Source organism: Ovis canadensis, chromosome 8 (assembly GCF_042477335.2).
Source record: "Ovis canadensis isolate MfBH-ARS-UI-01 breed Bighorn chromosome 8, ARS-UI_OviCan_v2, whole genome shotgun sequence".
In the NCBI taxonomy this organism is placed as follows: domain Eukaryota; kingdom Metazoa; phylum Chordata; class Mammalia; order Artiodactyla; family Bovidae; genus Ovis; species Ovis canadensis.
Window position 1 is genome coordinate 42323489 of NC_091252.1, and position 27352 is coordinate 42350840.

Sequence of the window (27352 nt, forward strand, 5' to 3'; positions counted from 1 at the left end):
TTAAAAATCTGGTATATAATCCAGCATGCTGCAGCCACTGCGAACTATGGCCTGGTGAACAACTGCATCTCCCCCACCCCAAGTTTCCATCCGGCCATTCTTCAGCCAGATGTACAGGAAACTGAGAATCAAAGCAACGAATGTGGTCATATGTAAATAGCATATCTGACACTAAGGGAGCATAGGCTTTTTAAGCACAGGACTCACCACCAGGGTGACAGAGACTCTCAGGGGTGAGCAGAAACATGATGATTTCTGAGAACTCGGAACATATGCTGAAGCCACAGTACTGAAAAGTTTGTTGTCAGTGTAGAAAACTACAGGGTCTACATTTTGTAAGTTTTTCCTTAAGCAGTTTCTTTCCTTTAAATGATCAAGATGGTGTTTCTGCCTTTCTAGCCCTGGGAGATTTCGCATTTTCCTCTCCACTGATTGTGCCTCCAATAGCTGTGTCTTAAAGGAGAATTCCATTATTATCACTTGGAACATTAAGTAGAATGAAGCCAATAACAAAATGAAGAAACTCAGGATAGCACAGGGTAATAAATATTCTTTTAGCTGCCTCTTTAGGGCTGTGTGATATTAGGCAAATTACCAACTTCGAGGCTTAATGTTTCCATCTTAAAAATGAGTATAGGACACCTATCACAGAGTTCCTGGGATGATTGACATGAGATAATCTTTAGAATGCATGAAACCCAGTGTAGGCATATTCTGGGTGCTCAGGAAATGTTAATTCCCCGTTCCCTTCTTCATTGTGTGTCCAGGCATCTTACCAGCTTTGAAATGACTTGGTCTAAAGATGATAGAATCACATGACACATTTAGAAAATTTAGTGTGTTACTAATTTTTGGCCAGGTCAACTCAAGTCATGATGAAATGGTTTGGTTCTGGAAAATGCTAGCTTTCTAGTCTTTGGGGAAGGCTACAAAGATATCAGCAATACGTGAACCGTGAACTTCCAGATGTCCAAGCTGGTTTTAGAAAAGGCAGAGGAACCAGAGATCAAATTGCCAACATCTGCTGGATCATCAAAAAAGCAAGAGAGTTCCAGAAAAACATCTATTTCTGCTTTATTGACTATGCCAAAGCCTTTGACTGTGTGGATCACAATAAACTGTGGAACACTCTGAAAGAGATGGGAATACCAGACCGCCTGACCTGCCTCTTGAGAAACCTATATGCAGGTCAGGAAGCAACAGTTAGAAGTGGACATGGAACAACAGACTGGTTCCAAATAGGAAAAGGAGTACTTCAAGGCTGTACATTGTCACCCTGCTTATTTAACTTATATGCAGAGTACATCATGAGAAACGCTGGACTGGAAGAAGCACAAGCTGAAATCAAGATTGCTGAGAGAAATATCAATAACCTCAGATATGCAGATGACATCACTCAAGTGAAGAGGAACTAAAAAGCCTCTTGATGAAAGTGAAAGAGGAGAGTGAAAAGGTTGGCTTAAAACTCAACATTCAGAAAACAAAGATCATGGCCTCTGGCCCCATCACTTCATGGCAAATAGATTGGGAATCAGTGGAAGTGGTGGCTGCACTTTATTTTTCTGGGCTCCAAAATCACTGCAGATGGTGATTGTAGCCATGAAATTAAAAGACGTTTACCCCTTGGAAGGAAAGTTATGACCAACCTAGATAGCATATTAAAAAGCAAAGACATGACTTTGCCAACAAAGTCTGTCTAGTCAAGGCTATGGTTTTTCCAGTGGTCATGTATGGATTTGAGAGTTGGACTATAAAGAAAGCTGAGCACTGAAGAATTGATGCTTCTGAACTGTGGTGTTGGAGAAGACTCTTGAGAGTCCCTTGGACTGCAAGGAGATCCAACCAGTCCATTCTAAAGGAGATCAATCCTGGGTGTTCATTGGAAGGACTGATGTTGAAGTTGAAATTCCAATAATTTGGCCACCTGATGCGAAGAGCTGACTCATTTGAGAAGACCCTGATTCTGGGAAAGATTGAGGGCAGGAGAAGGGGACAACAGAGGATAAGATGGTTGGATGACATCACCGAGTTGATGGACATGGGTTTGGGTGGACTCCGGGAGTTGGTGATGGACAGGGAGGCCTGGCGTGCTGTGGTTCATGGGGTCACAAAGAGTCAGACATGACTGAGTGATTGAACTGAACAGAACTAAGATATCAAGAGTTCATCTTCCTACCTAGGAAATGCACTCCAGTTGCTGCTACCTGTGTATCAGAACCCAAAACTGAAAGAACTTAAAAGATAGTGGCGTAAGGAGGGAAAGAAAAGAATGATGTGATTCTGGAACAAATACTTCCACATTCTTGGGCCAAAACAGAAAGTACAGACTCATCCAATTAGGTCTAGACCCCTAGGGGCAACTTTGGAAATTATAAGTGCTCCCAAGGACATTAGAGTTAATATGAAGTCCTTGGAATATATATGAGCATGAATTTGATGACTGTATATCCTACATTTCCCAGGAAGGTCCAGAATTATATGTTCTCTCATGATAATTAGTAATAAGGCCTCTTTTGTTTTCCAGGGTGTCACAGTTTGAATGATATATTACATGCTTTTTATTGTCATAGGATACTCAGAAGGCTCTCAGCCTCCAAATGTAGGTCATGAATCAAAAGAATCTATATTGGTCCCATTTTTCTGCCATTGTTTTTGGTGCTCCTGATATCACTTCTATTGAACACATTTTTATTATCTTTGAATATCACCTGAGTGTACAGTAAAGAATTATTGGGGGTAGTTATATCTGTGTATGGTTTTAATTTTCTGATTATCCACTTCTTTTGGAAATATTATTTACATAACATTCATTTTCTCAAACTGTAATTTTTTTCATTTACTTCTGAGTTCTCCACTTAACTGGTTTATCTTTTTGTTCCTGAGCACTTACACACATTTAATTACCATAGCCTTATATTATGTCTCGATATCTGATGGGACTTGTTTCCCTCTCATCCAAATTGATTCTTGTTTGTTAAAAATGGCTTAACCATACTTGCAAAATTATGTCAAATGGCGGCCTTTTATTTACACTTTACAAAGTAGGAATATCAAAAGCCTATAAAACTTCCTTCTACCAGGCTAACCTGTTCCATCTGAGGATCTCAGGTTTAACAGTACACCTGGATTTGATTTTTCATATGTTTATACATGTTATGGATGGATGGTGAGATGTGCTTGTGTTTGGTGACAAGTGTTATGAAATAAAATTTCCTCCTAATTCAGAGCAGACTATTAACATGATGGTACAATCAAGACATTCATGGAAACTTAATGACAAAAACATTCCAAGAACTGCAGAAGGGCACTTCCCTCATCATTTCGTGTCACACCCATTAAAATGAAAATTCCTTTTGGCACAGCTTGGGAGAATCAAGGTAGAAGGATTAGTTGGGTTGTGCCAGCCTATAAAGAGCCTTTACTCCTTTAAATTAGTACAAACTGAGCTATTAAATACATATGAAAATTAATGGCATTTACAGCCATTGTTATGGCCATGATGTTAATACCAAAACTGTTACATCAATAGGGAAGAGTGTTTATGTTTAACAAGTTCACACTGGCTGCTTTCCAACATCTTTGAAATGTTTTGAAAATTGGGAGAACCTTAAAATTGCTAAAATATCAAGGATAAGCTGAAAATGAGACTGTTGGGACACTGAGTTGTACCCAGAATCAGACCTTCTCCTAAGCCCATAGGAGTTTTCATGTCAAACTTCCCAAGTCGAATTTATTGGGTATGATGGTGCTCTTTAAGAAGAGATCTACATGTCTGTGGACTTCCCTATGAAATCTGCAGATCTCAATATAAATAAATGGGCTTGGATGGACTACAGATGTACGCTAAGAGTCTGCAGATGCAGGTTGAATGTGCATATGATATTAATCAAAACACATGTGTAACTAAGGCCTTCTTCTGTCACCCTGGGTATAATACTGGCTAGGACATAGATTTTTGTAGGAAGGAGATAGGTGTTTCCATTTGGGTTATCCACCCAACTTATAACACACTCATTATTTAAACTGGTTGCTCCAGATCTCCATGTTTCCAGCAAAGCAGGAATCTTACCACTCTACTCATTGATTGTGAACCTCTATCTCCTGAAAAGGAATCTCGAAAGTGGAGTAAGTTAAGAAATTTCTCCTGTACTCCTTGACCTCATCTCCAGAAGGAAGAATAAGATACTGTATGGCAGCCTAGATTGTCTATTCAGCAAGTCAATTAATACACAAAGCCTTCATTTTTATATCTTTTCTTCCTACCATGTGCCCATATGTCTTATCCTAAGGGCTTTCCAGGATAGGCCTGTGCACAAAAGCACAGAACTCTCAGTGGTGTCTCCTCCAGTATCTCCTTTGCTAAGTGAGGGCTGGAAGCCCCAGGCTAGCTTTCATGGTCTTTCTTTTAATATGTGCACATTTAAAAATTCAATGGTGCACATTAATGGGGCACCATTGGTGCACATTCAATGGTAAACATTTGAATGCACATTTGCATTCAATGGTGCAAGTTTAAAAATTTATGGTGCACATTTAAAAATTCAACCCCAAAATACAGAGCACTGACTATGTGCCGATCTCGACTCTATATTCTTGGGACACATCATTGAACAACACAAAAAGCTTTGCCACTGTGGGCCTGACCTTCTAGCTGCTTCCCCAGGATCGCTGCCTATCCATGGCAAACAGGTTGAGGAAGTTGAAGTCTGAGTTAGCATTCTGTCAAAGGCAGGTTTGTATCCCTTAGTGCAAAAATTTGATTGAGGAAAAAAATGGAATTCAGGCATATTGATATATTAACTAAAATTATATTCATTTTGAGGAAGATGACATGAGTCTGTTTCAGCTTTTATTTATCATTTTATTTTCATATCTATTTATGCTATTTCCCTTTGGTGATTTGGACAATAGTCGTCAGTGTGAGGAACATGTTTTCTGTACTTTAGTACAATAGTTAGTGATAGCTGTTGCAAAACTTGAATCTAATCCCTTTGTATGAATTGTAACAGGATAGAAATAATATCACAATCTCAACTGATATAAAGGGAAAGTGAAACTGTTAGTTGCTCAGTTGTATCTGACTCTTTGCAACCCCATAGACTGTAGCCCTCCAGGCTCCTCTGTCCAAGGAATTCTCCAGGTAAGAATACTGGCATGGGTAGCCATTCACTTTTTCAGGGAATCTTCCTAATCCAGGGATCAAACCTGGGTCTCTTGCATTGCAGGTGGATTCTTTACTGTCTGAACCACTAGGGATTTAAGGGAGATAATATTTAATCCTCTCAAGCTCATAACTTTCACATTAATGTGGTGATGTATTTGTGGAGAGGATGGTTGTTAGCCTGAAAATACCTTTATTTCACCTTTCCTCTCAAAGAACAGTTTCATTAGCTACTCAATTCTAGGTTGGCAGTTATTTTTCTTGGCAGTTTTTTCTTTCTCAATCAACATTTCACATTAATTTATTAATAGAGATCCAATTTCCATTTGATATTCATATTTCCCCAATTACTAGAAAAGATCTTTATATAGTTGGTTTATTAGGATTAGGTTCTAGTAGGTTCTTTCACAGGTTGCATTTCATCATTAACTTTCATAAACCCCTTTTATTTTTTTAAAGTTTTTAAAATATAAATTTATTTTAATTGGAGGTTAATTACTTTACAATATTGTATTGGTTTTGCCATACATCAACATGAATCCGCCACAGGTATACATGTGTTCCCCATCCTGAACCCCCCTCCCTCCTCCCTCCCCGTACCATCCCTCTGGGTCATCCCAGTGCACCAGCCCCAAGCATCTAGTATCATGCATCGAACCTGGACTGGTGATTCGTTTCATATATGATATTATACATGTTTCAATGCCATTCTCCCAAATCACCCCTTTTAAACTTTACCACTATTCTTTTTCTTACTGCCATTTTTTTTTCTTCTGTTAAAGAAAATAGATCCTTCATCATGTAAAATACTCACATGATTCTGACTTTGGTAGATTGCTTCCTGGTAATGTCTTGTAGTTTCTCTAACTCCTGTATTTCCTATAAACTGGCAATTAGATCTTGAGGCTTGAATTGTTCAAAGTTAGTGTGTGTGTGTGTGTGTGTGTATGTGTGTGTGAGGGATTGGGGGTAAAAAGCAAGGGTGGATGACAAAGAATATTTCTTGGGTAGATGCTGTGTGCTATTGCCTCATATCAAGAAGGACATAACATCTGATTGTCATGCTTCTAAAGGTGCTAAAACTGGCCAGAGCCCTGAGTTTAGGTAATGCCAACCCAGTCTGTCTGTTATAAAATTCTGGCAAGTTGGAGAGGCATATTTCTTAAAGTGTTTTTTTGTCAATATAGAAATAAGATGTCATTCTTTCAAGAACACAAACATTCACTAAGAAGAAAATAAAAATTATCCTCTTTCACCCTCCAAATTATAAACACCCCTCACTGCCCCCCTCCATAAACACAGAAATGTTAGGTATGTAGTTTTGTACACAGCTTTTTTTTCAGTTAACACGAACTGAGAAGTGTTTTGGTGCATTTACACTGTGCAACAAATAGGAAACAAAGAGCTTTCTTGGCAGTGATCATGAGGTTTCTCTGATTTCCTGATAGAACACCAACCCCTCCTGTACTCCACAGACCTCCAAAGTAACATAAAATACATGCCTTCAAGACTCTTATTGTCATGGCTAGAGTTTACTGAAAACATCTAGATACCAGGCTGGGAAACACTCTGTATATTCTGCTACTCCAGAAGATTTGAAGATTTATCCTCAAATCATTTGCTTTAACCTCCCAAAGTTTCTGACAGCCCACAGAAGTTAATGGTCAGATACTAAATATGCAATTAAAAACGTGGGTTGATATTATGCTGAATCCAGAGTCAGTGTCATTGGCAGATAACTTATGCATTCAAATAGTATAAAATCAAATAACCAGAGAGGAAGCCTATATGTTCTGATACCCAGAAGGTCACTGTTTGGCTAGTTGAAAATCCATATAAATATTGTAGAAGATTGTCTATGCATCAAGCAGGTGTCATAGAACATTTATTGTGAAAATATTCCAGGTCTGAATTAGCTGTGTCCTGCGATGGTATAGAACTAGAGGCTCACATGGGCTCATAAGCAGAAGTCTACCCAGAGTGTCTCAAATATTTTTCTTAATTGATGTTGAAATAATGCAGCTTAGAAACCAGTAATTCTATAAAAGAATCAGATAGATTAAATCTGGCTTTTGAAAGTTTCTTTGGGTGGCCAAGTGCCAAAGACCACTGCTTCAAAGGTGAGCTCTTTGTGTTCTGGATTCTGAGATTTATTTTGAAACGATGGTGGAAACATGGGGTCCACGTCTTTTGCTGTTTTTAGACCCACAGAATGGCATGATGACTCTGGGTAGTAAGAAGTCCAAAGTCAAAGACAGCTTTTGTACCTGTGCCCATCCTGAGCCAGCTGCTGACTTCCAATGCAGCAGAACTCTTTTAAGCAAGGACAGGGAAGATATAGGACACTGGAGAACACTACTTGCGCTTCTCAGGTTTCCTGATAGAATGTGTTAACCCTCCTGTTCACATCACAGGCCTCCAAAGTGCTATCATGTACACACTGCCATTGCTGGAGTTTCCTGGGGAGGTTTATGCAACTTAAGTTGGGAGGCATTCTGTATACTCTGCTACTCTTGAAGATTTTGAGTTCTATCCTAGAATCAAGTCCCTCCCCCTCCACTGCCACAAGACTCCATATTTGAAATACTCTGGTGGATGCTCTATTTTTTGTATCCTTTTTTAAAACCTGAAGTGTAGTTGATTTACAATATATAGTCTCGTATGTATTGAGTTGGTGCAAAAGTAATTGTGGTTTCAGATAGTGAATTTTAAATCATTATAACTAGGCTCAGACACATCTTTGTTAATCAAAGTAGGAACCGTTGCAATCAACACATTTTTGCCAACAAATAATTTCATTTATTCCTATAGCATAAAAATCCATGCTTTAGGATTCGACAAACTTGGAAAGCATTCTCTGCCTCCTGCTGGTTGTAGAAGCTTTTTCCCTGTAAAAAGTTGTTGAGATGCTTGAAGAAGAGGTGGTCAGTTGGTGAGAGGCCAGGTAAATATGGTGGATGAGGCAAAACTCCATAGCTCATTTCTTTCAACTTTTGAAGTGTTGGTTGTACAGCGTGCAGTTGGGAGTTGTTGTGTAGAAGAACTGGGCCCTTTCGGTTGACCAATTCCAGTTGCAGGCATTGCAGTTCTTAGTGCATCTCATCAATTTGCTGAGCATACTTCTCAGATGTAATGGTTTCACTGGGATTCAGAAAGCTTTAGTGGATCTGACTGGCAGCAGATCACAAACAATGACCATGACCTATTTTTGGTACAAGTTGAGCTTTGGGAAGTGCTTTGGAGCTTCTTCTGGATCCAATCACTGAGCTGATCATCACTGATAGTCATTTAAAATCCACTTTTCATCACACATGACAATCCAATTGAGAAATGCTTCATTGTTGTTGCCTAGAACAAAAGAAGATGACACTTCCAAAGACTTTTTTTTTCCCCCCAGAAGGGCTTTCCAGATGGTGCTAGTGGTAAAGAACCTGCCTGCCAATAGAGGAGACATAAGAGACACTGGTTTGATCCCCTGGGTTGGGAAGATCCCCTGGAGGAGGGCATGGCAACCCACTTCAGTATTTGTGCCTGGAGAATCCCATGGACAGAGGAGCCTAGAGGGCTACAATCCATAGGGTCTCAAAGAGTTGGACACAGCTAAAGCTACTTAGCATGCACACACAGAGCCCATGAGGCACCCACTTATAAGCTTTTTCACCTTTCCAGTTTGCGTCAAATGCCAAAGGACTGTAGAATGGAGGACACTGAGTTCTTTGGCAACTTCTTGTGTAGTCGTAAGAGATCGATGATTGCTCTCAACTGGTCATTGTCAACTTTCAGTGGGTGGTCATTATGCTTCTCATCTTCAAGGCTCTTGTCTCCTTTGCAGAACTTCTTGAACCACTGCTGCACTGTATGTTTATTAGCAGCTCTTGGGCCAAATGCATTGTTGATGTTGGGAGTTGTCTCTGCTGCTTTTTGACCTATTTTGAACTTAAATAAGAAATTGCTCAAATTTACTCTTTGTGTAACATTATTTCACTGCATGGCAAACAGATGGGGAAACAATGGAAACAGTGGAAGACTTTATTTTCTTGGGCTTCAAAATCATTGCAGATGGTGACTGCAGCCATGAAATTGAGAGACACTTGCTCTTTGGAAGAAAAGCTATGACAAACCTAGATGGCGTATTAAAAAGCAGAGACGTTACTTTGCCAACAAAGGTCCATATGGCCAAAGCTATGGATTTTTCACTAGTCATGTATGGATGTGAGAGTTGGACCATGAAGAAGGTTGAGCCCCAAAGAACTGATGCTTTCAAACTGTGGTGTTGGAGAAGACTCTTGAGAGTCCCTTGGATTGCAAGGAGATCAAATCAATCAATCTGAAGGGAAATCAATTATGAATGTTCATTGGAAGGACTGATGCTGAAGCTGAAGCTCTAATACTTTGGCCACGTTATGCAAAGAGCAAACTCATTGGAAAAGACCTTGATGCTGGGAGAGAGAAGTCAGGAGGAGATGAGGATGACAGAGAATGAGATGGTTGGATGACATCACCAACTCAATGGACTTGAGTCTGAGTAAGCTCTGGGAGATGGTGAAGGAAAGGGAAGTTTGGCATGCTGCAGTCCTTGGGGTCACAAAGAGTCAAGACACTCCTGAGGGACAACAATAACAATTTCCGTAGTCTAAAATAAATGTAAAATAAACAGCGAGTAATTAGCAAAAAGTAAAGCAAGACATATAACATATTTATTTAAGAATATATTCTAATATCAAATGGAAAATTTCAACAATGTAAAAACCACAATTACATTTGCACTAACCTAGTAATGTAGTGATACAAATTGTTATAGATTATACTCTACCTAAAGTCATTGTAAACTATTTGCTGTATTCCCTTGTTGTACAATCTATTCTCATACCTTATTGATTTTATACATACTTGTTTGTACTGTTTGATCTCCTTAAGTACTTTCATTGAGCTTCTCTTTAAAGTTATGCTTATGGTTTTGACATTTAAAAATGTAAGAGAGTGGAAGATGGCATGTGCACATTGCTTGCTATTTTTTTTATTTTGGTAAAATGTTGCCAAGGATACTATCCACAGGATACTCCATGTACAGCTACACTCAAAAAAATTGTCTTTGGGGTTGAGATCCAGGATAAACAAAAAGACTTTTCTTATGAAACTGGCAGACTTTCTCCTTCCTAGTAAGTAGAGTATGTTAGCCTAAGCAGCCTTGACAAAGATACCCCAAACCAGTGGCTTTTAAACAGATTGGATGCTTGTTATTTTTCTGTGTGAAAGTCCAGACATAGATGGTCTAGAGCTGGTGGGAATCTCTGCCATTGCTGACACACAGCTTCTATGTTTGGGTTCACAGTGATTGTCCCAAAGAACAAAGTGCAAGGGAATCAGAAGTGGTTTGCAATATTTCTGCTCCCTAATTTCTCTCACTGGTCAGAAATTAGTCTCATAGCCATGCTTGTTTTTGAGGGAGGATAAGAAAAGCTGGACTATCAAGGAAGAAAGAGTCATACGTATAATGGACAAACTCAATATCTGCCAAAATTGGCTCCTCTGGCTATCCAAATATCCACGCACACCCTTCCTTTCCCAAACATAACGTTCTCCCCCAGGCTTCAAGTTCAGAATCTCTGCATAATGTACCATCCTCTCTATCAAGTCTAGCTCTTACTCTGTAATCTGGTGACCTAGAAACTACAAGAAAAGTTATCTTTAGCCCCACCTTCCCCCCCCAAATACCACAATAAACAAAGCTTTATGACCATTTTATTGTGGATAACCACAATAACAACTCCCATTCAGAAAAGTGAAAAATGATGAACACACAGCAGCTACTCATCCATCGCAACTGTCGCACCCCACCAGATGGAAATCACAGATTCTGTGCCCCGGCAGTGCAGGCCCTTCGGCTAGACCGGGATGCTGGGAGCAACTCTCCCGGTCCTATGTGAGGTTTTCTTGTCTTTATCCTTCACAGCCACTTATAAAGTGGGCATAGCCTGGTGTCTGCTGGTGAGGGTTTAGGAGATTGAGAATTACTTTAAGCTTCAGATGGCCACCATCTGTTTCCGGTCAGGATTCAGATGGCCACCATCTGTTTCCGGTCAGGCTCGGTCAATACAGTTCCCTTAAAACTTAACAGACTTATGGTCTACTTGCTACTTGTCAGTTCCAGATACCAATAACTACTGCCAAAGATCTTGTCTATCCATAACTCTTAAGCCAAAAGAGTCTATTCTTTCATTTTCTGGTCTCCATACTCAATATACCTCTCTCTCATATTGCTGGAGACTCCCTAGGACCATCTGAAATAATAGCTTTGAGTGAGATGCCAACATCCTTAGTCTTTACCATGGGAGTGGCCCCATTGTCTAGTAGAGAACACTCAGTATCAGGCTCTGAGGAAGGCTTGGCATTAAAGTCTCACCTCTCAGTGTATTTGATGTATTATTTTTCAAACCTTTGAATCACCAGACTTTCATTCAATTTAGACCGCAGCCTGCAGGCAATAGAGAACTTCCCAGAAAAGAAATCTCTTATAAGAAGACTAGCAACACCTGAATTAACCTGTCTTTAAGCCTTTACTAAGATTGCCAATAATTAATCATCTACTACTGGTGGTAGTTTTACCAAATGTTTACCATGGTATGACAAAACTCAAGAGCTGACTGATTTCAAGGGATTAGATCTGGTGGACAGAGTGCCTGAAGAACTGTGGATGGAGGTCTGTAACATTGTACAGGAAGCGGTGACCAAACAATCCCCAAGAAAAAGAAATGTGAGAAGGCAGTGTGGTTGTCTGAGGACCTGTTACAAATAGCTGAGAAAAGAAGAGAAGCAAAAGGCAAGGGAGAAAGGGAAAGATATACCCAACTGAATGCAGCATCCCAGAGAAGAGCAAGGGGAGATAAGAAGGCCTTAAGTGAACAATGCGAAGAACAAGATGAAACAATAGAATGGGAAAGACTAGAGATTTCTTCAAGAAAATGGAGATATCAAGGGCATATTTCATGCAAGGATGGGCATGATAAAGGACAGAAATGGTGAGGACCTAACAGAAGTATAAGAGATTAAGAAGAGGTGGCAAGAAAACACAGAACTATACAAAAAATGTGTTAATGACCTGGATAACCACGATGGTGTGGCCACTCACCTAGAGCCAGACATCCTGGAGTGTGAAGTCAAGTGGGCCTTAGGAAGTGTTACTATGAGCAAAACTAGCAGAGGAGATGGAATTCCAGCTGAGATATTTCAAATTCTAAAAGACAATGCTGTTCAAGTGCTGCACTCAATATGTCAGCAAAGTTGGAAAACTCAGCAGTGGCCACAGGACTGGAAAAGGTCAGTTTTCATTCCAATCCTGAAGAGGAGAAATGCCAAAGAATGTCTAAACTACCATGCAATTGCACTCATTTAACATGCTAGCAAGGTTATGCTCAAATCCTTCAAGCTAGGTTTCAGCAGTACCTGAACCGAGAACTTCCAGATGTACACGTTGGATTTAGAAAAGGCAGAGGAACCAGAGATCAAATTGCCAACTTCACTGAATCATAGAAAAAAGCAAGGGAATTCTAGAAAAATATCGATTTCTGCTTCATTGACTAGGCTAAAGCCTTTGATTGTGTGGGTCTCAACAAACCGTGAAAAATTCTTAAAGATAGGAATACCAGATCACCTTACCTGTCTCCTGAGAAACCTGTATGCAGGTCAAGAAGCAATGTTAGAACCAAACATGGAACAATGGACTGGTTCAAAACTGGTAAAGGAGTACATCGAAGCTGTGTATTGTCATCCTGCTTATTTAACTTATTTGCAGAGTGCATCATGCAAAGTGCCTGGTGGGATGAATCACAAGCTGGAATCAAGATTGCCAGGAGAAATATCAACAATCTCAGATATGCAGATGATAGCACTTTAGTGGCAGAAAGTGAAGAGGAACTAAAGAGCCTCTTGATGAGGGTGAAAGGAGAGAGTGAAAAAGCTGGCTTAAAACTCAACATTCAGAAAACTAAGACTGTGGCATCTGGTCCCATCACTTCATGGCAAATAGATGGGGAAAAAAGTAGAAACATTGATAGACTTTTTCTTGGGCTCCAAAATCGCTGGAGATGGTGATTGTAGTCATGAAATTGAAACACGCTTGTTTCTTGGGAGGAAAGCTGTAACAAACCCACACAGAGTATTAAAAAGCAGAGAAATCACTTTGCCGACAAAGGCCCATATAGTCAAAGCCGTGTTTTTCCCAGTAGTCATGTACGGATGTCAGAGTTGGACCATAAGGAAGGATGAGCACCAGAGAGTTGATCCTTTTGAATTGTGGTGCTGAAGACTGTTGAGAGTCTCTTGGACTGCAAGGAGATAAAACCAATCAATCCTAAAGGAAATTCACCCTGAATATTCATTGGAAAGTCTGATGCTGAAGCTGAAGCTCCAATACTTTGGCCACCTGATGCAAAGAACCAACTCATTGGAAAAGACCCTGGTGCTGGAAAAAGAGAAGGCGGGAGGAGGGAGGAGAAGGGGACGACAGAGGATGAGATGGTTGGATGGCATCACCACTCAATGGACATGAGTTTGAGCAAACTCTGGGAGATAGTGAAGGACAGGGAAGCCTGGCCTGCTGCAGTCCATGGGGTCACAAAGAGTCAGACACAACTTAGTGACTGAACAACAACAGATTTCAAATTCTTTGTCCTCAGTATCTGTTGCTTGACCATTAAGGCATTAGCATCTGTCTTAGGGTTTCTATGTTTACTGCAGGACTCTACATCTAGACACCAATTTGTATATTAGTAGGGTACAGTCTAATCTGGTGAAACAAAAAATCCAAAGTTGCATTATTTTCTCCAAAGTGATAGCCCAAAGGTCAGCAGTCCAGAGCTAGTACAGACATTCTGCCATCCTAAATGCATAGTCCCTCTGGGTTCCAAACAACTGCCTCAGCTCCTGCTACCACATCTGCATCCCATCATGTCTATTATGCTAAAGAGTATGACTTGTGAGTTGTACCTATCAATTCTACTTATATCCCATTGGTTAGAAGTTAATCTCATGGCTGGAAACTATAAGGAAAATGTGAAGCATCATTTTTAGAAAGGAATAGACACTGGTGAGCAGTTACAATTCTCACTACAGAATTGAGTTGTCTTATTTTTCTTTTTGCCCAGGTAATCAATAAGCTCAAAGTCAAATCTATAGCATGTGTGTGTTTATTTGTGTGTGTGTGTGTAGAGGGCTCATATCTCAGCTACAGATTCATGCCATACTAAACTGTGAATAATCTTGCGAGGAGTAATTATTTAAAATATTACCAGACATCACAGCTATAGTGAGACCTAGCTCAATGGATGGGCTTCACTGTAATAGCTGCTAAGAAGGGGTAGGTATGAGGGAATGTGACAGAAGACCAGTGAACCTTCATTCTAGGCAGGTGACATGCTTCAGAACAGGTGTAAAATGGACACCATAGGAGGCCATACAGGATCTGGATGACTTGTTGGGGCCTCCTAGGGCAATGGAGGTGGGGGGAGGTGGTGGAAAGTCTGATCACTGTTAACTTTTATTGTGTACCTACCCATGCCAAGCAACAGGTAAGGGCTTTATATGCCTGTGTTACCTCGCTTAAAACAAGGGGGCCCTGGAAGTCAAACAGAACAAGACAGTCTCAGGTGCCAGGAAACTGGATACAGCTGCTAACATTGTCTTGCACTAGTTTAGCAAGAGCATTCACAGAGCTGGTCTCATTTGACCCTCCTGGAGCCCTGCTGTGTAGGTTGGACAAAGGTAAAGGAACAAGGCCCCAAGAAGCCAGGGAATATAGAAGTCCCAGACCTGGGACTCCAGCCCGTGCCTCCCTGCAACCTCATCTCACTACACCTGTGATTTTACATGCCTCCGAATTCTACATCATTTCACCAAGATTTGGTCTCATATCTAAAACAAAGTTTAAGAATGTCTTCAAAGTGGGAACATAGGAAGATTTTTAGATGAATAATGGAATAAAAGGTTTCAGTGTGAAAACATTGCAAATACTTGACTCTAAAAGCTAAGAAAGAACTTTCTCATTGAGGCTGAGGTTTCAGGGCTCCTTCCTGTTGAGGCCAGTCCCTCCCTTGTGCATATTCTTGTCTCCTTGGAGACATTGTATATGATCCTCCCTTCCCCAAAGACTTTTTACCTTCAGCCTCTCAGCCTTCCTAAATCTTGCCTGTTCTACAGGAAGGGAGAATGGCCTGCCAACTTCTACCTCATCCTCTCCTCTCTAGAGTCCTCAAGATGCCCAACAATAGGCATGGTTCATGCCTCACATCTGGTCACACTTTCCTCTGAAAATGGGACTTTGCTTCTGATACCTTTTCTGGTAGTCATTGGTGATCTCCAGACAGCAAATTCAGTGGGCTTGTTTCCATCCCTTCCTTCCTGGTCTTCCTGGGGCATTTGATACAAATGGCCTCTACCTCCCTTCTCCTTTTCTGCCCCTGATACCACTATATCTTGAATATTCTAAGAATTCTTGTGGATCAATTCTCTCTGTCCATAGCTCATATATTAGAGTCTTTGAGCGTGTTCCTATTTCGTTCCTATTCTTTCTCACTCTTAGCCTCTCTGCCTAGATATTTATCACCATCTCCATCTCATCTTATATCTATATTACAGCTCCCCAAACTCCTGAAGAAAAAACTCATTTCTTATTGAACAATCCACATTTTCCCCACAAATGTCCATCAACAGCTGAAATTGATTACTTTTGAAACTGAACTTATATTTTCCCCCTGCTCAACCCTGGACATCTTCCCATTGCTCATGCTGACTGGTGACACCACTAGCCACCTCATCTCCCAAAGGAGAAATCTGGGATCATGCAGGACACGTTCCTTTCCTCACCCCTCACCCAACCATTCTGCATCTCCTTGACTTTGCCTTCTAGCCTTCTCTTGCATCAATCCTCTCCTTGTCATCTTCTCCACCACAGCTGAAGTCCAGATCACCCTTGGCTTCTTCCTAGAGAGTGGTAGTAGGTTCCAGATTGGTTCCACTGCCTCCAGACTCATTTTTTTTCCCATCCAGGGAGGCTACCATGTTGATCTTGCTAAACCACAGGTCAAATTCTTCTTAAAATCCGTAATAACTCCCCATAGACTACAAAATGAAATCTGAGCTTTTCTTCAGGGTATGTAAAATCTTCAAGAGCTGTGCCCTATTTTTCTACCTCCCCAGCCTTATCCTCAGCTATTCTTCCATCTGCTGGCCCTTCCAATTCCTCTTCCCCTATTCCTTTGTCTGCTATGTTCTTTTTTTCCAAACTCTGTCTATAATATTGTATTATCTCTATGATCTATTCACCAAATTTTCCTAAGCATCCTTAGGAAACTCTACATAGAAGAGTTTAATGCTTTTACTAAGCCTCAAAAGATGAAGAAAAGCCCCTCCCATGGAGCCTCCCTTGGCCCCCAAAGAGCCTTCTACCTCTTCCCTGTATTACACTGCTGCCCTGATATGTTGACTTCTTTCTCCTGATGGACCATGAGCTCCTTTAGTGTAGGGACCACATCACAGTCCTGGGAGTAGCCCCAGTGCTAAGCACAGTGCCGATGCTTTGTAGACCTCAGTAAACTTATTAAATTAGACTGAATCAGAGTAGCTCAAAGCCAAGGAGCTCATTAGCGGCAAGTGTTTGGCTAAAGAGAAACGGCACCCTATCCTCAGGAAAACTGGGCCTGGAATCTTGACCTCATTAGCACCCTGTTCTAACCCAACCTGCCAACTGACTCTGACTTTCCAAATGTTAACACAAGGCATCAGCACATGTGAGCTAAGGATACACACACCAAGTATCAACATGGGATATGGATATGTAGTATATGGAAACTAAACTCCTTTCACTCACCAAGTTTATAGCCCTTTTAAACTGCCTGAGTTAGTTTTGAATCAAACCCAGATTTTCTAGTGTTTCAGTTCATTTTCTTTTGGCAAACACATCTTCCTGTTGTTAAGAAGAAAGGATTTGCAAAGATTATTTAAAGGTTGAACTGGTTTCTTGAACATCAACTAACTCTTACAGTATAGATTTTAATGGTATGAGTGTAAATGAATTAGAAACATATGGATTCATACCTTCCTAGAATCTTTAGGCTATTTAAAAATTTAAAGGAGATATTTGAGAGAAAATATGCTATGGTTTTTCCAGTGGTCATGTATGGATGTGAGAGTTGGACTGTGAAGAAAGCTGAGCACCAAAGAATTGATGCTTTGAACTGTGATGTTGGAGAAGACTCTTGAGAGTCCCTTGGACTGCAAGGAGATCCAACCAGTCCATTCTGAAGGAGATCAGCCCTAGGATTTCTTTGGAAGGGATGATGCTAAAGCTGAAACTCTAGTACTTTGGCCACCTCATGCAAAGAGTTGACTCATTGGAAAAGACTCTGATGCTGGGAGGGATTAGGGGCAGGAGGAGAAGGGGATGACAGAGGATGAGATGGCTGGATGGCATCACTGACTCAATGGACTTGAGTCTGAGTGAACTCCAGGAGTTGGTGATGGACAGGGAGGCCTGGCGTGCTGCGATTCATGGGGTCGCAAAGAGTCGGACATGACTGAGCGACTGAACTGAACTGAACTGAACTGATGATTGAGGTGCCATCATATTCCAAACATAGAATATTGAAAGATATTCTATGAGTTCAAAGTACGGCTGTGCAAGCCTGTAGGAATATAATTTCATTAATAGGTATATAAGTGAGCTAGGTAGTAGCTAGAGTTATTACAAGTGGAGAGAAACCATAAGATCCTGTTTAGGCAAAATGGCTGCCACCAGAAGACGAGAATAAGCTCCAACTCAGAGTTTCTAAGTCTGATCCAACTAATAACAAAGAGAAGCTTTCTTTTAAGTTCAATAGAACAGCCTTGTAGAGGTGGGTGTCCTAATGTTGTTTCCTTAGGAGTGCTAGATACAGGGAGACTTGGACACTGGAGTGAAAGGAAAGTCATGCAGGGGTCCGACCTGTCTCTTTAATGGAAGCTGTTTCATTGTGAAACCACTGCCTCATTTGGCACAAGTTGAGTGCAGGCTGGGAAGAGCAGGGTAATTGCAGGTCATGATGATCTAGTAGGATTAGTTAGTTTATATAAACATGTTCCAAGTCTAGCTATGTTTCAGTTAAGCTGCACACGGAGAACTACCAAAGCAGGCCAGCCCTGCTTCGGTGTCACAAACTGTTTATTTGTACAAGAGATCCCTAGAAGTCTACTAATCCAGGAGACAGCCATCTTAGGAAATTAATGGAGCCCTCTCTGTAGTGGTTATTTTAAAACCAGATTAAACCAGGCCCTTGAGAAAGCAGCATAGAAAGTAATCCCACATGGAGTCCCATTGTGAAGTAGGGCAGTGGATCTTTCGAAAGACCTTTGCTATCACAGAGGTCTACTGATCTCCTTCATCCTAGAGTAATGTGAACTGGTGTAGAGGGCTATGGCTTACACGTTTAGGTATGAATAATGTTTACAAACGGTGCTCCTTCTGTGGTTAATGGGCCTTCTCCTCTTACCTGTTGAGAAATGGCCATTGCTGTAGCTTTTCTGTAGTTCAAGTGGGCATTCAAGAAGCTTTTTTTTTCCCTTTGCCTTTTTTTTCTTTAGGCCTTCAATGGAAACCACAAATGAAAGGTGCACTAGGCATTGTTATTTCCTGTGGGCCAGGGACTGAGTTAGGGACTAGATACAGAAATCATAATCATAATAACAGAAAAAATGATATAGTGTCTTCAAGGTTATAGTCTGGGTCTGGAGGAGGGAAGAGACTATACCATAAACATACCATAAACGTATAATAAGATAAGTTCTGAAACAAAGTCAAGAACAACCTGTCAGGTGAGTCTAAGCTCCTCAGGGAAGGATCCAGCACTAGGGAGGTCAAAAAAGTCTGCCAGAGGAGATGATGTGGAGGGAGGTCTTAAAGGGTGGGTTGGATTTTAGTATTCAGGTTGGTGCAAAAAGTAACTGTGGTTTTATATTGTTGAACTTTGCCACTTGATATTGGAATACATTCTTAAATAAATGTGGTTATGTTTTACATCATTTTAATGTGCGTTTCTCACTTTTATTTTTTTTAATAACATTACTTGCTGTTTATTTTATATTTATTTTAGACTATAGAATTGATGTTAGACAAAAAGCAAATTCAAGTGATTTTCTTATTCAAGTTCAAAATGAGTTGTAAAGCAGCAGAGACAACTCACAATATCAGCAATGCCGTTGGCCCAGGAACTGTTAACAAATGTATAGTGTAGTGGTGGTTCAAGAAGTTTTGCAAAGGAAATGAGAGTCTTGAAGGTGAGGAGTACAGTTGCCAGCCATTTGAGAAGATCATCAAAGCTGATCCTCTTACAACTACACAAGAAGCACCAAAGAACTCAACATCCACCATTCTATTGTCATTCGGCATTTGAAGCAAATTGGAAAGGTGAGAAAGCTTGATAAGTGGATGCCACATGCTGCTGCTAAGTCGCTCCAGTTGTGTCCAGCTCTCTGCGACCCCAGAGACGGCAGCCCACCAGGCTCCCCTGTCCCTGGGATTCTCCAGGCAAGAACACTGGAGTGGGTTGCCATTTCCTTTTCTGGATGCCACATGAGCTGACCACAAATCAAAAAAATCATTATTTTGAAGTGTCATCCTCTCTTATTCTACACAACAACAATGAACCATTTCTAGATTGGATTGTGATGTGTGAAGAAAAGTGTATTATATGACAACCAGCAATGACCAGCTCAGTGGTTAGACCGAGAAGGAGCTCCAAAGCACTTAGCCAAACTTGCACCACATAAAAGATCATGGTCACTGTTTGGTGGTCTGCTGCCAGTCTGATCCACTATAGCTTCTGAATCCTGGTGAAACCATTACATCTGAGAAATATGCTCAGCAAATTGATGAGATGCACCAAAAACTGCAATTCTGCAGCTGGCATTGGTCAACATGAAGGGCCCAATTCTCCATGATAGTGCCTGATTGCACATCACACAACCAACGCTTCAGAAGTTGAATGAATTAGGCTATGAAATTTTGCCTCATCTGCCATCTTACCTGATCTCTCTCTTCAAGCATCTTGACAACTTTTTGCCAGGAAAACGCTTTCCACAGCCAGAAGGAGGCAGAAAATGCTTTCTAAGAGTTTGTTGTATTTAAAAGCATGGATTTTTATGTTATAGGAATAAACATTTCTTAATTGCAAAAATCTGTTGATTATAATGGTTCCTATTTTGATTAATAAAGATGTGTTTGAGCCTAGTTATAATGATTTAAGGGCTTCCCATGTGGCGTAGTGATAAAGAGTCCACCTGGCAATGCAGGAGATGCAGGTTTGATCCCTGGGCCAGGAAGATCCCTGGAGAGGAAATGGCAACCCACTCCAGTATTCTTACCTGGAAAATCCCATGAACAGAGGAACCTCCTGTGCACAGTCCATGTTGTTGCAAAGAACTAGACACAACTGGGCAACTGAGCACATAATTTAAAATTCACAGTTCAAAATCAAAATTATATTTGCACCAACCTAATAGTGGTACTAATGGTAAAGACCCACCTGCCAATACAGGAGACGTGAGAGACATGGGTTCTATCCCTGGGTTAGGAAGATCCCATGGAGTAGGGCATGGCAACCCACTCCAGTATTCTTGCCTGGAGAATCCCAAGGACAGAGAAGCCTGGTGGGCTACAGTCCACAGGGTCACAAAAAGTCAGACATGGCTGCAGTGACATAACACACACAGCACGATAGTTGTCAAGGTCAGTGTATCTGTGGAAGAATAGATAGGTAGGGAGATGAATGGGAAAAGGAACTTGTCCACATGGGTTTAATAGGATTGAATTTGGTGAGAACCCTTTGTGCCTCCTATTGAGAGAGTGATTTGGTTTCTCTCTTATTGCTCTAATAACCCTTCTTCTCATTGGTTGCTTTGACTTTTCTCTTGGATCTAATAGCCTAGCAATTTTGATTCAATTTAATTCAGCATTTATTGCTATCATACATTTTTTACCTCTGTATTAGGCTTGTGGGAGATAGAAGAGGAGGAAACCTTTTCCCAGCCCTCCCAAAGCATGTTCTCCAAAGCATGTGTTCACATCCTCATTGCACTGCTTCAGAGACAGGTTGATGATGATCTTCTAGTCCTTAAAAGACATTCAAATTGACAGTCAATAGATCAGCCTTGCTCAATTGAGAGTTTAGCAAACATGTCACAAAATATGCTAGGCATGGAAGGTGAAGTTTCCAATGTAAACTGTAACTGAAGCTGAAGATGGTGAAATATAAATCCTTCCTTATGACAAACACGGTCTCCAAGTGTGGGACCACAAGCTGATTCATTTATCTCTTCTATGTTTTAGGACAAGCACAATTTTTCCATAATATAAAATGGTCTGTTATAGGACTATATGCCTCCGGGAGTTATAAATGTAGATTTTCCTGGCACTAACATTTCCTGAGTTGTAAGGGTAAGGATTCCTAAGACAGAACTTTAAAAACCAGCAGTGTTGCATGAAGTTTCTCCATACATTAAAAAAAAAACAACTGATTAATAACTTTTATTTTATTGGTTGATCAAGGAAGAGAAATGTTAAACTAATTATTAGCTTGGCTCAATAGATTCACATGTATGAGAAAAAGAAAGTGACACTGAATGGGACCAACCCCAAAATAGACTTGTGCTGATGCTCACTTTTCTCCTTAATCTTGAAAAATAAAAACCAGATTTTGGAAGGTACTTATATTTAGTATACCTGGAAAAACTTATAGAAAAGAAAAGGTTATTCCATGTCTGTAAGTACTGGGATGGAAGTGAAACTAAGGACCTCTTGTCATCACTAGGGATACCAAATTCAGAGCCTTTCCACCTTAAACATGCAATAAACCCGGAAGGTATTCACTGTAGCACTTACCATTCAAAATGTTCAAATTAACTTCCAGAATTCTCAGAATTATGGGAAAGAGACTATTACCCAGTGAACTTCCAGCTAAACACTTTATTGAATCCTAACTTTTTTCCCCATTCTATTCTCAGGAACCAAATTGAGTCGATAAGAAAATGCTAAACTGTTTTCACTTTCATGCATTGGAGAAGGAAATGGCAACCCACTCCAGTGTTCTTGCCTGGAGAACCCCAGGGACGGGGAAGCCTGGAAGGCTGCGGTCTATGGGGTCGCACAGAGTCAGACACGACTGAAGCGACTTAGCAGCAGCAGCATCAAACTGTTTATAAAGTCACATGACTAAACTGTGCTTCCTCAAGAGCTCAGTGGGTAAAGAATCCGCCCACAATGCAGGAGTCACAGGAAATGTGGATTCGATCCCTGGGTCAGGAAAATCCCCTGGAAAAGGAATTGGCAACCCACTCCAGCATTCTTGCCTCAAACATCCCATGGAGGGAGGAGTCTGGTGGCCTACAGTCCAAAGGGTCACAAAGTGTCAGAAACGACTGAACAACTAAACACAGCAGCACAGCAGGTGAGTCAGCTTTGATATTGACTGTGAAAACAGTATGCCTAACTTGGCGTCATTCATTTGGGGTGTATGTGTGTGTGTGTGTGTGTGTGTGTGTGTGTGTGTGGTGGTGGTGTTTATTGTATTCTGGTCATTTGGGCATTTAACAAGTGATTAATACTCTTCTGTATCATCAGTTTATGCTGAACCCAGGAGCTTCAATTCAGGCCAAACATGCTTGTGATTTTTCAGGGCTTTCTGTGGGGTTCATTAACCCAAACATCTGTGTAGTCTATAAAATATTTTCTCTTTTGTTTTCTTATTTGATCCTTGAAATTGACCTATGAAGAGACTGGAAAGGTTTGATTATTCACATTTCATAGATGGGGACCAACGAGTCTAATTTAGACCCAGTTATATTAATTTAAACCTTAATAAGTAGCAGAACTAAGGCTTATAGCTGTTTCCCCTCTTCAGGTTCAGAATTATTCCCACCACACAGGAGGTGGTGTCAGTCAAAGAAATCATCGACTGGGTGAATCCCCACTCTGCTGATAGCCACTGCCTGACAAGGTGACTTTGCCAGAGTTATTATTGCTCCAGGTGGGAGTGGGCGGGGTGACCAGCTGCCCCTTCAAGTTAATAGTCTTTAAATATTTACTTTTATTTAGTGAGAGAATCAGGTCAGTTCAGTTCAGTCACTCAATCCTGTCCAACTCTTTGCAACCCCATGGATTGCAGCACCCCAGGCCTCCCTGTCCATCACCAACTCCCGGAGTTTACTCAAACTCATGTCCATTGAATTGGTGATGCCATCCAACCATCTATCCCCTGTCATCCCCTTCTCCTCCCACCTTCAATCTTTCCCAGCATCAGGGTCTTTTCAAATAAGTCAGTTCTTTGCATCAGGTGGCCAAAGTATTGGAGTTTCAGCTTCAGCATCAGGCCTTCCAGTAGATATTCAGGACTGATTTCCTTTAGGATGGACTGGTTGGATCTCCTTGCAGTCCAGGGAACTCTCAAGAGTCTTCTCCAACACCACAGTTCAAAAGCATCAATTCTTCAGCACTCAGCTTTCTTTATAGTCCAACTCTCACATCCATATATAACTACTGGAAAAACCATAGCTTTGACTAGATGGACCTTTGTCAGCAAGGTAACGTCTCTGCTTTTTAATAAGCTGTCTAGGTTGGTCATAGCTTTTTTTCCAAGGAGCATTTTTTGGCAATGCCTTTCTTTGGGCTTGGAATGAAAACTGACTTTTTCCAGTCCTATGGCCACTGCTGCATTTTCCAAATTTGCTGGCATATTGAGTGCAATACTTCACAGCATCATCTTTTACAATTTGAAATAGCTCAACTGGAATTCCATCACCTCCACTAGCTTTTTTCGTAGTGATGCTTGCTAAGGCCCACTTGAGTTCACATTCCAGGATGTCTGGCTCTAGGTGAGTGATCACACCATCATGATTATCTGGGTTGTGAAGATCTTTTTTGTATAGTTCTTCTGTGTATTCTTGCCACCTCTTCTTTATATCTTCTGCTTCTGTTAGGTCCATGCCACTTCTGTCCTTTATAATATCCATCTTCGCATGAAAAATTCCCTTGGTATCTCTAATTTCCTTGAAGAGATCTCTGCTGCTGCTGCTGCTAAGTCACTTCTGTCGTGTCCGACTCTGTGCGACCCCATAGACGGCTTCCCACCAGGCTTCCCTGTCCCTGGGATTCTCCAGGCAAGAACACTGGAGTGGGTTGCTATTTTCTTCTCTAATGCATAAAAGTAAAAAGTGAAAGTGAAGTCGCTCAGTCATGTCTGACTCTTAGCGACCTCACGGACCGCAACCTACAAGGCTCCTCTGTTCATGGGATTTTCCAGGCAAGAGTACTGGAGTAGGGTGCCATTGCCTTCTCCGAAGAGATCTCTAGTCTTTCCCATTCTATTGTTTTTCTCTATTTCTTTGCCTTGATCACTGAGGAAGGCTTTCTTATCTCTCCTGGCTATTCTTTGGAATTCTGAATTCAAATGGGTATATCTTTCCTTTTCTCCTTTGTCTTTCACTTCTCTTCTTTTCATAGCTGTTTGTAAGGGGTCCTCAGAAAACCATTTTTCCTTTTTGCTCCTTATTGTCAAATTCAGACTTAAATTTAATAAAGTAGAGAAAACCACTAGACCATTCAGGTATGACCTAAATCAAATCCCTTATACTATTCAGTGGAAGTGACAAATAGATTCAAGGGATTAGATACGATAGACAGAGTAAGAGCATGCCGTTGCTGCTGCTGCTGCTAAGTCGCTTCAGTCTTGTCCGACTCTGTGCGACCCCAGAGACGACAGCCCACCAGGCTCCGCCACCCCTGGGATTCTCCAGGCAAGAACACTGGAGTGGGTTGCCATTTCCTTCTCCAATGCATGAAAGTGAAAAGTGAAAGTGAAGTCATTCAGTCGTGTCCGACTCTTAGCGACCCCATGGACCTCAGCCTACCAGGTTCCTCCATCTGTGGGATTTTCCAGGCAAGAATACTGGAGTGGGTTGCCATTGCCTTCTCTGGAGTGCAAGCACAGAGACACTGATTCTCTAATAACAAAGTTTCCATATTTTTTTTTTTACAAAACATTATATTTGTTCCCTGTCCTATGGCTCCAGCTCCTCCAAGCCAAATCATCAATGACCTGTGTGTGTGTCCACATGTGCGCACACACAATGGTGTCTAACTCTTTGTGGCTCCATGAACTGTAGCCCACCAGGCTTCCCCATCCCTGGAATTCTTCAGGCAAGAATACTGGAGTGGGTAGCCATTTCCTTCTCCAGGGGATTTTCCTGACCCTGCGATCGAACTCAAGTTGTATCTCCTCCATTGTCAGGCAGATTCTTTTTCACTGAGCCACCTGGGAAGCCCAATGACACAGAGATTTCACCAAAGACGCTGGAGGAACATGAGAAGCGCCACACGGTGTTCACAGCGTGTTCCCTGAACAAGTCCTTTTGGATCTGTTCCTGTCCTAGATCTCTTTTATCTCTCCCTTTCTCATTCTGGACTCAAACTTCCTGGCTTTGACACCGTATTCTCAGGTCTTATACTTCTTGAGATCTCACTCCACTTAGCAGAGGAACTTTTGTCTCAGCTTCTACTGAACTTGCAACTTTCTTCCACAGGATAATATAAATCTTCAATATGTCAAACACTGTTTTGTTGCAAATAAACATTTCATTAAACTCAACTAAATGAAGAACGAGGAATCAGTAACAGGTTAGGAGTGAGGTAGTAAAGAAATTGTTAAGATATAAATGTAAAATGTTCCTGTTATTTAACTAAATTCAAATGAGGGATTGATACATGTGCTAAGGCAGAATTTGGAGCAATTTACATGTCAAGTTATGTGAGGTAACACGGAATAAAATTATTTCTGAACTAAAATTATTCTGAACTATCTGACACCATAATCGTGATTAATTTCAAAATGTTTACTCCTTGTTGTTTTAATTTTTATTTTATATTGGAGTATAGTTGATTTACAATGTTGTGTTAGTTTCAGGAGTACAGCAAAGTTATTCAGTTATACATTTACATACATCTATTCTTTTTCAGATTCTTTTTCCCATTTATGTTATTACAGAATATTGAGTAGGATTCCCTGTGCTATACAGCAGGTCTTTGTTACTTCTATATTTTATACATAGTAGTATGCATATGTTAATCCCAAACTCCTAATTTACACCACCTCCCCTTTCCCCTTTAGTGACCATTGTTTGTTTTCAAAGTCAGTAAGTTTTTTTTCTGTTTTATACATAATTTCATTTGTATCATCTTTTTAGATTCCACATATAAGTGATATCAGGCTTCCCTGGCAGCTCAGCTGGTAAAGAATCTACCTGCAATGCAGGAGAGCCCAGTTCAGTTCCTGGATCGAGAAGATTCCCTGGAAAAAGGGATATGCTACCCACTCTAGTTTTCTTGGGCTTCTCTGGTGGCTCAGACAGTAAAGAATCCAACTGCAATGTGGGAGAGTTGGGTTTGATCCCTGGGTTGAGAAGATCCCCTGGAGGAGGGCATGGCAATTCACTCCAATATTCTTGCCTGGAGAATCCCCATGGACAGAGGAGCCTGGCAGGCTACAGTCCATGGGGACACAAAGAGTTTGACACAACTGAGCGATACAGCACAGCACATAAGTGATTTCATATGATATTTTGTCTTTCTCTGACGTACTTCACTTAGTATGATAATCGTTAGGTCCACCCACGAAGCTGCAAATGGCATTATTTAATTCTTTTTTATGGCTGAGTAATATTAATGTATACCACATCTTCCTATCCATTTATCTGTCACTGGACATTTAGGTTGCTTCCATGGCCTAGCTATTGTAAATAGTGCTGCGATGAACAATGGGGTCCATGTATCTTTTCGAATTATTGTTTTCTCTGAATATATGCCCCGGAGGGGAATTGCTAGATCATAAAAATATGGTATCATATTTTTAGTTTTTTTAAGGAAACTTTGTGCTGTTCTCCATAGTGGCTATATCAATTACATTCTCACCAATAGTGTGGGAGGTTTCCCTTTTCTCTACACCATCTCCAGTATTTATTGCCTGTAAACTTTTTGATGATGGCCATTCGACTGGTGTGAGGTGATACCTCACTGTAGTTTTGGCTTGCATTTATATAATAATTAGCAACATTGAGCATCTTTTCATGTGTGTTTTGGCCACCTGTATGTCTTCTTTGGAGAACTGTTTATTTAAA

The 27352-nt window shown here is 40.8% G+C and overlaps 1 long non-coding RNA gene across 2 annotated transcripts in view; it reads left to right on the forward strand.

The window, feature by feature from the left end:
- Nucleotides 1-27352, forward strand: part of LOC138444792 (uncharacterized) — a 260276-nt gene that overhangs the window by 37526 nt on the left and 195398 nt on the right. The window contains exon 1 of one of the 2 annotated variants that reach the window (XR_011258589.1): nt 21334-22632. The exons of the other annotated variant lie outside the window; for it this stretch is intronic. This is a non-coding gene — a long non-coding RNA (uncharacterized lncRNA). Of the gene's footprint in view, nt 1-21333; nt 22633-27352 lie in introns of those variants that run through there. 2 annotated transcript variants of the gene reach the window in all.